Here is a 13,720-nt window from a genome sequence, read left to right on the forward strand (position 1 = left end):
TTATATATTATAGACTTATAGAAAGAGACCTTCTTAAAATGTTATAATGTGTTACTGGCACGCAAAACCTTAAATTAGAGTGAATAAGTGAAGACTCGGGACAGCACTTCTGAAAGGTTGCCAAACCCTGCACTAGAATTTAAAATGAAAAGTAAGGGAGGGGAGGCTCTGCTAGGGGACTTCGGCAGCTTTAGACACAGTACCAGGCACGTAGGAGTATTTCCACTTTTGAGCCATGGAAGCAGAAATTGACTTTTCTTTTCCAGATTTAGCTAATATTCAGAAAGGGAATCTAGCACCTACCTTCCAGATTTGAACACCCTGAAAATTCAGGAGTGCTCAAGCTCAATTTGGGCAGGTGTTACTTCGTTTCTCCCAAATCAAATATACTGATCCACTGTAATTTGCTGTAGAAAAAGTAGGATAAGAAATGAAGAAGCAAGAAATGCTTCCCAGTGGTTTTTAGGACCAAATTCCCCATAGAAACAAAGAGTGGAACAAAAGAATAATAAAGGCATCTCAGCTTTTTGTAGGGCAGTCTTATAATATGCATCCAGATATCCTCCAATCACACAAGCTGAAAATTGTTCCCCTTTACTGCAGTCCTGTAACCATATGGGAACCAGTCCTATGTGTGTTCTGTGCACATCCAAAATTCCTGCTGAATGACCCACCCTGGGAGGGAGTTACCAGTGACACAGGGTTGGGACGGCAGGAGGGTGCAGGTTGCATGGGAGAGCCCAGGGCTGGGGTGGCAGGGGATTGTGGGTGTGTGGGGAGAGTCTAGGGCTGGAGCAGCAGGGGAGTGCAGGGGGGAGCCCAAGGCTCGAGTGAGGGGCAGCCAAAAAATTTTTTGCATAGCGCGGCAAAAAACCTATATCCGGCCCTGGCAATGAAGATTTATCCTTGTTGTTAGAGAGCTCAAGTTTGGGATTTTAAAGGTTTGGAAGGGAGCTAGGTGCTTAAATCCTATTAATTCTCCAATTGACTTTAAAACCCTAAACTAGAACAAGTCTACTAGTTCTCTTTACTTGAATGTAAACCCCCAGATGTTCAGAACCCAGATCTGCAGAGCTACCAAGCAGTTAATAGCTCCAGGGTGCCTCTCAACAGCAACTATAACCAGCTTGCATTCCACTTCCCATGACCCTCTGTCTACACAGATCATAGGAAGTTCCATCTCCAGGGTTTGACAGATGGCAGCCCAATGATTCCTCATTGGCTCTCTGCCCTACGTAAACCCAAGGGGCACTCCAGGAAGCGTCCAAACAACAATGTGGATCTCTGTAGCTGTTATGACTGTTTTTGTTCTATGCTCTTGAACTTCTGTCTTGAGCTTGGACTTTATCTCCTGACTCGGACCCTGAAACCTGACTTGGATTTTAACACTCAATACCGACCCAGGCCTGGAACTGACCACAAACTCCTTGGCTACTCCTAGCCTCAGGTTTGCCCTGCTTTTACCCTTGGCCCTGACTGCCCTTGTTGAGATCCTGACATTGATAGTTTTTCAAATATCACTGTGGACCGGGCAGGTTGTGTAGAGTGATCTGGGTGTATTCTGTGAGGTGTAGTCAAAATTTATATGTGATGAAGTGGAGGTTTTCTGTAATAGTTTGAAAAATGACATGCATGGCAGTGACTTACTTGCTTAGGCATTGCTAGCAGGTGGATGTAAAAGGGTTAAAAGGCTCTTGGGGCTTAACTCTAGTCACTCTCTTGGAGGGGGAGGTCATTAAGGAACATCTGGAACTGACCTATTTCAGTGGAGGATCCAGAAAGACAATGAGAGCCCCAAGGACTGAACAATTTACACCTGCCCATGAACAACTCTGGGCAGGCGGGACATGTTAAATCAGCATGGGTCTGCAGGAGGAGGAGGATGGGCCAAGAGGTGTCAGGTGGCTGGGTTAAGGGCGGCTCAGCAACCCTCACCTAGCACTGACAGAGAAAGAGAGAGAGGAATGGATTCCATGGCATCTTGGCTGGGTGGAGCGCTGGCTTAGCCAGGATGGACTGCTAGCTGTGCTTCTCTATGCCAACACAAGGATTCCCCGGTGCTGTGTTCCAGTTGAAAAGGCTTCCTGGTGTCACTGTGAATGTTTGCTGAGGCGCATGGGTCCCTGAAGAGTGTAACAGCCTGTGTGACCAGGAGTCTCTCTCAACTGGACGTGCTGTGTAGAACTCATGGGGTGAAAGGTCACAAGGACTTAAAGAAAAGTGGGACCCTGTGGGGTTCTGGAACACTGAAGGGGTTCCATAAAGGTGAACATTAAAATAGGTGGCAGCCTACTTTAACTTACCCCATTTTATACCCTCCTGGTAGGCCGACCTACCTTCCCACTCACCCTGTTGATATCTACCAGTCTAAATACATAGACACTGGCTGGGATTTTTCAAGAAGCCTAAGGGAGTTAGTTGACAGTCAATGGGATTTGAGTACTTAACTCCCTTAAGCTCCATTTAAAATATAAGACCACATCCAACTTGTCTCCCTTAGACTCAGACTTTAAATAGTCTCCTTAATTTCTTTGCATTGCTCTCTGTAAAGTTTTCTCAAATAGAATCATGCCTTCCTCCCCCTGAGCCTTCTAACCTATAGGCCAGTTGTCTTCCAACATTTTTTCATCTCCACTTTGAGAGAGAGAGAGACTTCTTCAAATACTTCAGTCTCCCCAGTTCTTGGTTTTCAAAATATGAATCTTCATGAACAAGATTCCTGTCCAATGTACTTTTTAATACCAAAATCCTTAGACTCATAGACTCATAGACTCTAGGACTCGAAGGTAATTATCTGTGTCTTCAGTCACCTAAATTCCTTTTAAAAATCTGGCCCATGGAGCTTTGGAGGACAATGAATCACTGTTTGAGATCAGCTGTGCAGGACTATAGATTCTGATCTCTTCCTTGACTGATGAATCTTCATGAACAAGATTCCTATCCGATGTACTTTTTAATACCGAAATCCTTAGGTTTGATCTCACTTTTTTACTCAGGCCTTATTCCCTGTAAAACTCCCACTGATGGAGTGAAAATTGCATTTCAATGCAAGTTGTGTGCCTAAATCCCATCGGCTCTTTTGAAAAATCCCAGCCTCCATTGCTTTACACACACAAATCACAATCACACTCTTCTCAGGAGGACCTTAAGGCAAACAACAAAACAAGGAAAAACGAAGTCAAGTTGCCTGAGAGCACCATGAGTGTTTCCCCAATACAACAAACTACAGCATTTTCCCTCATGAAATGGAAACTGCGAGTGGCATTGCCAGAAGCACCTGAATTATGTAGAGCACAAGTCAATGGGTCTTGGTTGACCAAAATGTCTGAAAGAGGAGGTGGTGCTCCTTCTTCCAACCATAGCCCAGTGTTAATTACTGGTGTTCTGGAAGATGTGGGTTCACTTCCTCATTCTACCACCTGTAGAGCAGGGAACGAAACTTCTACCTCTGAGCTGAAGGCTCTAACCACCAGTATATAGGTACACTGGAGTGGAGTTTTCTCAAGATTTCCTATCGAAGCTGTCATTGGGCTAGAAGGCTTGAGGAAAATTACACTGAAGCTCAGTGTTAGGGGACTCCTTTGGTAGGTTCAACTCTGTGATCCACTGAGTATTTTATTAAATTATTTATACAGTATGGAACAGCTTCGATACTCTAGAATACCTTATAGCCCAGAAATTAAGGCACTTTCCTCAGAGATGGGAGATCTCTGCCCCCCAAACAGGTAGCCATGGGAAGAGAACCATGGTCCCCCACATGCCAAGAGAGTAACCTAACCAATGGACTGAAGTTACAAGAAAAGCAGCAGCAGAAGGACTCCGCTTCCTTCTGCTATTTTGTGAATTTAGCCCAATATTTATTTTTTCTGGTTGAAACAATTCAGTAAAATTTCTGGTAAAACCATGAATAATTTGGGGTTGACCAAAACTTCCTTTTTGGTGAATAAATGATTCATCTAAAAAACGTACAATTTATCTCCTCTGTTTCAACAGCTGATTACTGTCATCATATAGTCTATTTACTCCTTTTCCCCATTCCCTAGCCTGTGTCTATTTATTAGGGAAGTTTAAGGCTATCTGTCTATGTTATCGTCTTGTGGTAATTATATATTATGGTTGGAGCTTCAAAGGAGTATAGGGGAGATGAAATGATTTGCTATTAGGATGTCTAGCTCCTTAGACTCTTTTGAAAATAGGAGCCTAAATACCTGTCTTTTTTATTGACTGTTGCTGAGATTGGGTACCTAAATCCTTTGATAATCCAAGCCTAATTACTCTCATTTTTAGGCACTACAGAGCATTGCTTAAGTACTGACCCAACCCAGTGTTACTGGGAGCTTGTTACAGAGATTGAACTTCAGGGAACTTTCCCAGGGGGAACAAAACAGCATTTAAATAGTTCTCAGGAAATTAGCTTTTAGTCTTGGAGTCAGCTCAGGAAAGGCTGTTTGCTCCACTCCCACAGATAACCCTACACACCTTCAGTGCTTTCACTCCTCCGAGTGAAAGGCCACAGGACCACGTCCATAGAACTAATGGATGTCTTGAGATGCTGTATTCCAGACACAGACAGACAGACGAGATAGCCAAATCAATAAGTAGCTAGGTAGACTAAGAAAACAGAAAGAGAAAATCACAGGTCAGAAGGATCTCACCATATTTATGATCCATGTTTAATAGGCAGATGAGTTGACTCATAATTTTAATCCTTTTAATCTCTTTATTCTTTCAATTTGAAAGGACCAGATTCTGCCCCACTTATCTAGGGGTGGGTCTCTCTGTGGAGTCCCACTGACTTCTGCCTGGATGCAGCAGTCTGCTCACATAGAGTCAGTTACAGCACAGGGGCCATGGCTGGCAACCCAGCTACTATTTGAATCACCAGCTCTCTCTCTCTCATGCAGGACTGCACTGAGATAAATGAGGTGTGTGTGTGTGTGTGTGTTATGGACATTCTCTGGAGAAGGAGTTTAGCTCTGGAATTCACTTTGCACAGAATTTGCCTATGTTGACATTCAGATTCTAGTACAAGATCTCTTCACTTGGGCATTTGTCTGATTAGCTGCGGGGGAAAGGATTTAATTTCTCTCTCGGGAGACATACAGGATTAAACATAGATTTGACATTGGACAGAAAGCTAGCTTTGTTCCCATTGCCACTAAAAATCAATGTGATAATAGCCACTCACTTCCAAGAGGGCAAGAGAGATTCTCTTATGTATGAGCAGCTTGATATTCAGATGTTCAGGACACTGAGTCTAAAGTCCCACTAGATCAGATTTTCAAAGGAACTTTAAAGTGATTTTTAGGCATGAAAGTCCTGTTCATTTTCAGTTAGACCCCTTATTTTCAAATCATGTCAGTGTGCCTTGAGTTTTCTGGGAACATTAATTTATTATGAGCATTATTAATGTCCCTCAGTATTACACAAGGTAGATTTTTAAAAAAAAGAAATAGCTTTCACAACATATTAAATCTTTAAGCTTAAAAAGAAGAAAGCTGCTGTCTAAAATGTATCCCCATGAGTCACCAATAAATCCTGGCTCACGGAACTCTGTAGGTTTGTGTGGTCAGGAGTTTTGTTAAAACCTTTACAGAATTCCTTTGTATTTTAGTACTCAAATTCATTCATTGTCATTGTCATTTGACTTTCCTGCACATTCTCACAGTGCCTAAGAGAGCTGTCTGCTGGAAGTCACTGACCATGATATCTTGCAGTCCTAGAATTTGTTATCCCTAGGGATTGTACCACGTGCTTCAATTACTGCTGGGATTGTCTTTGTTTTAGTTTTCCATAATTGCTTCCCTTCAAGGCAACATTCTTCATACATCCTCATTCTCTCTCCTTGTTTTTTGTTTTGTTTGTTTTTTTGTTATGTTTCTGTCTGCTGGCACGGCAACATCAATTAACATGGGCTTGTTTGTTGTCTTTTCTACAACTATGTCTGACCGCACCATTCGGTCTGTGACAATTGCCAGAGCCCATAAATCTTAACCTCTTCATTCTCTAGAGCACATAGATTGTGGCACACTTGGACACTTGGCAACCTCACTGTGTCTGTTCATATATTCTCTCCCAGATAGGCTCTAGCAGTTGCTCAACACATGCTCCATCATCTCTTCCTTTCTTGAACACATTCTGCAGCTCAGGGAACAGTTGTCGGTCAATTTTACTTCTTAAATAATTAAGCCCCATAAGGAATTTTCTTGTCCACTCATACTGAGGCTCTGTCTCTTTTTTTGAGGGATCCTTCTACAAGTCATGAGTTTGTCAATCTTCTATCACCAGTAGGTTTGATCTCTTTCCACCACTGTCCGTGTATTGATCTCTATGTAAATCTATTAAATCTTTTTTGGCAGTTTGCTTTTTCTTTTCTTTCATTCTTTCTTAGCTTGCATGCAGCTCAGTCATTGCTTGTTATCGTGAACAGACACTCTTTATATATTTTGATATTATAGTCTTCATTATCAATTTCTTCCTCCACAGATAGCGGAGGTTTTCCTTCATCATGTCATGGGATGTACGTCCTGTCTATGACTTGATTGCTATCTAATACTCTATGCTTCACCAGCAGCTGTCTGTCTTCTTTGGATGTCAATTTTTTTCCTTCTCCTCTTCATTCCACTTGATCACTCCAGCAATATTCTGTACTACCGGCATCCGCCACATATTAATGGTCAGATCAAATTCTTAGACTTGAGTTTTGTCCATAGAGTAGTTCTTGTACATCTGTAATATTCTTTCCTCAAGTATCAGAGGGTAGCCGTGTTAGTCTGGATCTGTAAAAGCAGCAAAGAATCCTGTGGCACCTTATAGACTAACAGACGTTTTGGAACATGAGCTTTCGTGGGTGAATACCCACTTCCTCAGATGCATGTAATGGAAATATCCAGGGGCAGGTATATATATGTGTGCTAGCAAGCAAGCTAGAGATAACGAGGTCAATTCAATCAGGGAGGATGAGGCCCTGTTCTAGCAGTTGAGGTGTGAAAACCAAGAGAGGAGAAACTGGTTCTGTAATTGGCAAGCCATTCACAGTCTTTGTTCAATCCTGAGCTGATGGTGTCAAATTTGCAGATGAACTGAAGCTCAGCAGTTTCTTTTTGAAGTCTGGTCCTGAAGTTTTTTTGCTGCAGGATGGCCACCTTAAGGTCTGCTATAGTGTGGCCAGGGAGGTTGAAGTGCTCTCCTACAGGTTTTTGTATATTGCCATTCCTAATGTCTGATTTGTGTCCATTTATCCTTTTCCGTAGAGACTGTCCAGTTTGGCCGATGTACATAGCAGAGGGGCATTGCTGGCATATGATGGCGTATATTACATCCCACACACAGATGGAATACAAGCTGTCAGGAACACTATCCCTGATGATGCCACAGCACAACTGGCTGCTGAGCTCTGTGCCTTTATACTTACACACAACTATTTCAAATTTGATGACAATATAAATCTCCAGATCAGTGGCACTGCTATGGGCACCCGCATGGCCCCACAATATGCCAATATCTTCATGGCCGACCTGGAACAACGCTTCCTCAGCTCTCGTCCACTCACACCACTTCTCTATCTACGCTACATTGATGACATCTTCATCATCTGGACCCATGGGAAGGAGACTCTGGAAAAATTCCACCATGATTTCAACAGCTTCCACCCCACCATCAACCTCAGCCTGGACCAATCTACACAGGAGGTCCACTTTCTTGACACCACGGTGCAAATAAGTGATGGTCACATTAACACCACCCTATATCGAAAACCCACCGACCGCTATGCCTACCTTCATGCCTCCAGCTTCCATCCCGGGCACATCACACGATCCATTGTCTACAGCCAAGCACTGAGGTACAACCGCATCTGCTCTAACCCCTCAGACAGAGACCAACACCTACAAAATCTCCACCAAGCATTCTCAAAACTACAATACCCGCATGAGGAAATAAGGAAACAGATCAACAGAGCCAGACGTGTACCCAGAAGCCTCCTACTGCAAGACAAACCCAAGAGAGAAACCAGCAGGACTCCACTGGCCATCACATACAGCCCCCAGCTAAAACCCCTCCAACGCATCATCAAGGATCTACAACCCATCCTGGACGATGATCCCACACTTTCACAGGCCTTGGGTGGCAGGCCAATCCTTGCCCACAGACAACCTGCCAACCTGAAACATATTCTCACCAGTAACTACACACCACACCATAATAACTCTAACTCAGGAACCAATCCATGCAACAAACCTCGATGCCAACTCTGCCCACATATCTACACCAGCGACACCATCACAGGACCTAACCAGATCAGACACACCATCACTGGTTCATTCACCTGCACATCCACCAATGTAATATACGCCATCATATGCCAGCAATGCCCCTCTGCTATGTACATCGGCCAAACTGGACAGTCTCTACGGAAAAGGATAAATGGACACAAATCAGACATTAGGAATGGCAATATACAAAAACCTGTAGGAGAGCACTTCAACCTCCCTGGCCACACTATAGCAGACCTTAAGGTGGCCATCCTGCAGCAAAAAAACTTCAGGACCAGACTTCAAAGAGAAACTGCTGAGCTTCAGTTCATCTGCAAATTTGACACCATCAGCTCAGGATTGAACAAAGACTGTGAATGGCTTGCCAATTACAGAACCAGTTTCTCCTCTCTTGGTTTTCACACCTCAACTGCTAGAACAGGGCCTCATCCTCCCTGATTGAATTGACCTCGTTATCTCTAGCTTGCTTGCTAGCACACATATATATACCTGCCCCTGGATATTTCCATTACATGCATCTGAGGAAGTGGGTATTCACCCACGAAAGCTCATGCTCCAAAACGTCTGTTAATCTATAAGGTGCCACAGGATTCTTTGATTCTTTCCTCAATTCTTCTTTCGATTTCTTATTTTGTAGCTCTGACAGTTCCCTGATTCCAAGATATTTGTATGGGTCATGCTGAGATATGATGGATAGTTCCTTCATTAATTTGTATGTTATTAGATTGTACCAATCTGGCCATCTTTAGAGATGCTGACACACAGTTAGCCAAGCCAACGCATAGCTTTATATCTTCACCAAACTTTTCCACACGTCATCGATCTCTGTAGCTCCTTTTTTGTGACTGTTCATGTAGTTTCAGATTGCTGATGACTAACAAATTGTTAACTGGTTGTTGCTCTTTGCTGATATGGTAAATTGTGGTTATCTCAACAAGCATCCATGTCAGTGGCAGCATGGTTACCACAAACAGCACTGGTGTTAAGGAATCCCCTTGAAAGATTTCTCTTTTAATTTGAACCTCATCAATGAGTCCCTTCCTGGTTGAGTCGAGTGCTCCAGTTAAACATAGATTGCTGAAGAAAGGAAATGATCTGTGGATGAACCTTGGACATTTTCAATGTATCAGTGATACTTGATTGTGAAACGCTGTTGGATGCTCTCTGGTAGTCTGCCCACACAATCGCTAACTTTTTTCTTTGTTTGTTTTGCATCTTCTGTGATCCTCCTGTTTAGCCAGAGGTGGAATTTTGTTCCTTTCAGGTTTACTGTGCTGCCTTTTTGGTCAGGAACCAGCATTCCATTTGTGAGCTAGCCCTATCCAGATCTTCTTTGCCAGAATGATTGTTAGAAGTGTCCATATAGTTGGTAAACACGTGGTCAGTCTATAATTCATAGGATCACTGCAACCTGCTTCTTTCATTCTTTTTTTTCCACTGAATGAGAAGAGTTGTCCCTGTCACCATCCATTTTGGAAATCCATTCTTCAAACATTTATTAAGTTGTTCAAATAAACAATTATGGAGTATTGTAAGGTGTTTCAGCTAGAATCCACGCATCCAGTCTGGTCCAGCTGATTTCCATTTTTTCATATATCTTAGTACCTCATTTCTTTCTTTGGTCTTTCTGTGTATTCCTCTGTGGTGTGTTTTGTGAACTTTTTCTTTTATTTCTAATCCGGTTCGCTCTCTGCTCATGTTGTACAGCCTCAGACCAGATTTCCTTCCAGGAACAGTGTAACTCTCCAACATCATTTATTGGCTCTCTATTTTTGCCTATTCTTTTTTTCAATATCAATCAGATGAAAGAATCTCCTACAGTCTCTGGTGAAGTGGCTGTTCTCTTGATACTAATAACTTTGTGTCAAGTCCATGACACTAAGCAATCAGCTTCTTTTTATGTTGTTACTTCATAGCTCTCACATCCTTTATTCAGCTGATATTTCATTTCCAAGGCTGTTTGCTGCTTTTTTCTCTTCACATGATTTTTCTCATATTCAACCAGTAGGCTGGTATCTCAATGAAAAACCATACTCTTCTGTTTTAACATTCATTTTCATGGAGGTTCTTGAAGATAGGAAGTTTTCCAATGGTTCATATGTTCAGATGTCTTTATGCTAAACCAAAGAGCTGCTATTGTAACTGTAGCATAAATTATGTAATTGTACTGGCTAATCCTTGTTGTTTTTTCTCCAGTTTCCTTGACCATTTCATTAAGTGCTTTCATTGTATCTTCCAGTGTGTGATGGCCATACAAATTTCACAGCTGGTAGGGCTGATGCTCAGTGCCTCTTAGGCTTTGCATGATCTTGATCAACAAATCCTTCAGATTTTCTGAACTTTCTTCAGGTGCTTTTTCACTCATATTTGTCCTCACATTTACTTCCATTTCTGGCTTCTGTTTATCCTATGTCACTGCTCCCACCAAAATGTTTGTACATAGTTCTACGTGACTAATCTCCGTTTTCAGGCTTTCAATCTTCATTTGTGTAAATTCTCCTCTTTGGAATAAAGCTCTCAGTTGTGCAGTGAGTCTATGCTCGGTCATTTCTTTCTCGGTGTTGTTGTTTCTCTCCTTCCAGTGTTGGAGCATTTGTTTGCTCCAGACTCTCTCTTCTGGTTTTGTCAAAAAACAACCACAGATCACTTCTTGGTTTATAAGACAAATCCTTTTCACTCTGTTGTCACAAATGATCTCTGGTTGTTTGGACAGTTGCATGATACATGAGGTTGCCCACCTCCACAGAAAACACTCTGCTGGGGAGGACGCTGTCATCCAGATACGGTCTTCTGAGGCCCACTTTATAAGTAATTGATAATTATTATGAATGCCATATTTTCCATACTGGTTTGAGTTGACAGGCTATATACTATGTTGGATAGAAAACCAAGAATTTCTAGACCTCACAGATTTCTTCCTCTTCTTCTGGAATTCTAGAGATTTTAATAGGGATCAATCCAATAAGATACTACAAATACTATATTCTGTAGTTTCTGTACAATATTTTTAGAATTGAGCGGAGTTTCTGTGAGTACCAGTGGGGACTGATCCTGGGATTTAGAGGACTAAAGTGGTAGTTTGGCACCAAAGTCCTTTTCTGCATCTAGTCCATTTTTGTCTATTTTAAACACACATTTTATAGGATGTAGTAGGCCTCTTTACATTCATCCTACTGATCAGATGATCTCCACAGGACATTTCAATTTACTTGTGTGTTAATTTTATTTTTTCCAGTCTGACAGGTCTGTTTTCCTGATTAAGGATCCATGGGAAATCAAACCGAAGTGACTGAATTTATTATCCTGTGACTTTCCAATGACCCACAGATGCACATTTTCCTCTTCCTGGTGTTTTTAGTTGTCTACCTAATCACGCTTTTGGCAAATATGGTGATCATGCTGGTGATAAGGGCTGATCCTCACCTTCACACCCCAATGTACTTCTTCCTGTCTCATTTATCCTTTGTTGATATCTCATTTATCCTATTCCTCAGCCATTGTCCCTAAGATGTTGGTGCATTTCTTAGCAGAGCACAAAACCATATATGTTAATAGCTGCATTATATCGATGTTCTTCATTTTCCTGCTAGCTGTTACAGAAGGTTGTATTCTCTTAGCAATGGCTTATGACCGCTACGCTGCCATCTGTGACCCATTACATTACTTAGATACAATGAGCAAAGGGATCTGTTTTCAGCTGGTGAGTGGTGCATGGGCGATAGGCTTCATAGATGCCCTGTTTAACACTGTTTTTGCCCTCAAGCTGCATTTCTGTGGGGCCCAATCAAATCGACCATTTCAGCTGTGAGCTCCCTAGTCTATTACGTCTGTCCTGCACTGAGACCCTCATCAATCAAGTGATGCTTTTTACTCCTGTTGTCATACTTGGATCAAGCTCCTTTCTCTTCACCCTGATCTCCTACATTCATATCATCTCCACCATCCTGAGGATACGCTCTGCAGAGGGCAGGCGTAAAGCCTTCTCCACCTGCAGCTCCCACCTTATTGTGGTTGGTTTGTTGTACTTGACAGCTTTTTTCCAACACACCAAACCCAACTCAGTCTCATCTGTGGTTCTGGATGAAATGTTCTCCATCCAGTACAGCATCTTGACTCCCATGTTAAACCCCCTCATCTACAGCCTGAAAAACAAGGATGTGAAAACAGCTATAGGGAAAATGTTGGGGGAATACAAATTTTTCAAGTAGTGTCGATCTTATTTAAAAACAAACAAACAACCAAAACAAAGAGCATAGAAATGTGGATAACTTGTGTTTGGCATCTGGCACTGGCATCTGACACTTTGGGCCAAAGCCTCAGTTGGTCTGAATCAGTGTGTCTCCATTAAACTTAGGAGGCCATATCCCCATTGGGTAGAAGAGACACTGGAGCCAAGGGAATGAGATTCTGGGTCTCCATCTAGGGTGAGTGACAGAATCACCAGGATCTAGAGCCATTCATGTGCTCTCTTTCTCTCTTTGGGCCAATATCTCTTTCAGTCTGACCCACTGTCTTCAATGGAGCTATGGCCAATTTATATCACATGAGGATCTGGCCAGTTCTATGAAAAGAACTTCTTTGTCTATTGCATTCTGTAGTTCTTCCAGAGTATTTTGTTGAAAACCCTATTTAATATCTGTAGTATTTTATAGGATTCCTCCCTATTAATATCTCTGTCTCCAACAATAATTAATAATGAGTGTAATCCCCTAGCTGGGCCAAGATGCACAAAGGAATTAACGCTCTGTTAGGAGACATTGAGACATAGATTAGGTATCCCATATCGCAGTGGTTAGGGCACCCACATGGGAGGAAGCAGATCCCTTTTTAAAACCTTTCTCCTTACCAAGCATTTGAAGAGGGTCTGTTACATCCCTAACTACTAGGATAAAAGCTGAGGGGTTTTCTCCATCTAATTCCTCCTTCTTCTCTCCCCGCTCTCTCACCATGGTTTCTTGCCACCTTAGGTGGGGTTAGAGACTTCCCAGCTGAGAATCCCAAGGCGAAGGAGGTGTGCTCCCGCTGAGAAGATAGGAACTGAACTCCTGTGACAGCTGAGGGATTTAGAATACAACCCTCTGCTTGGCCTTTCCCATTGGCTAAGGAACCCTCTATCATGTTTTAAAATCTCATACTTAGGTGCCTATATCTCCCCTTTCACTGTCTGGTTTTTCCCATGTTTGGAAAACAAAATCTGAAAATGTTGTTTGAATGTGAATTTGGAAGAAAAATATTTATTTATTTATTTGTTGCAAGGGGGAAGATTCCATTTCAATTTGAGATCTCAAAATGAAATGAAAGTTTTTTGTTTCAAAATGTCCAATTGAAATGAGAACATGCATTTTGAATTGATATTTTCACTTAAATTGACTCATCTCAAGCTCATTGTAAATAAGAATATTCATTCAACATGAAAGATTTCATTGAAATGGACACTTCAAGAGGAA

At 42.1% G+C, this 13,720-nt stretch overlaps 1 pseudogene; it reads left to right on the forward strand.

Moving 5' to 3' along the window:
* Positions 1 to 11,540: 11,540 nt before the first annotated feature.
* LOC115643770 lies at positions 11,541 to 12,481 on the forward strand (annotated as a pseudogene).
* The last annotated feature ends 1,239 nt before the right edge of the window (positions 12,482 to 13,720 follow it).

This window comes from Gopherus evgoodei, unplaced genomic scaffold (genome assembly GCF_007399415.2).
Source record: "Gopherus evgoodei ecotype Sinaloan lineage unplaced genomic scaffold, rGopEvg1_v1.p scaffold_70_arrow_ctg1, whole genome shotgun sequence".
Lineage (NCBI taxonomy): Eukaryota > Metazoa > Chordata > Testudines > Testudinidae > Gopherus > Gopherus evgoodei.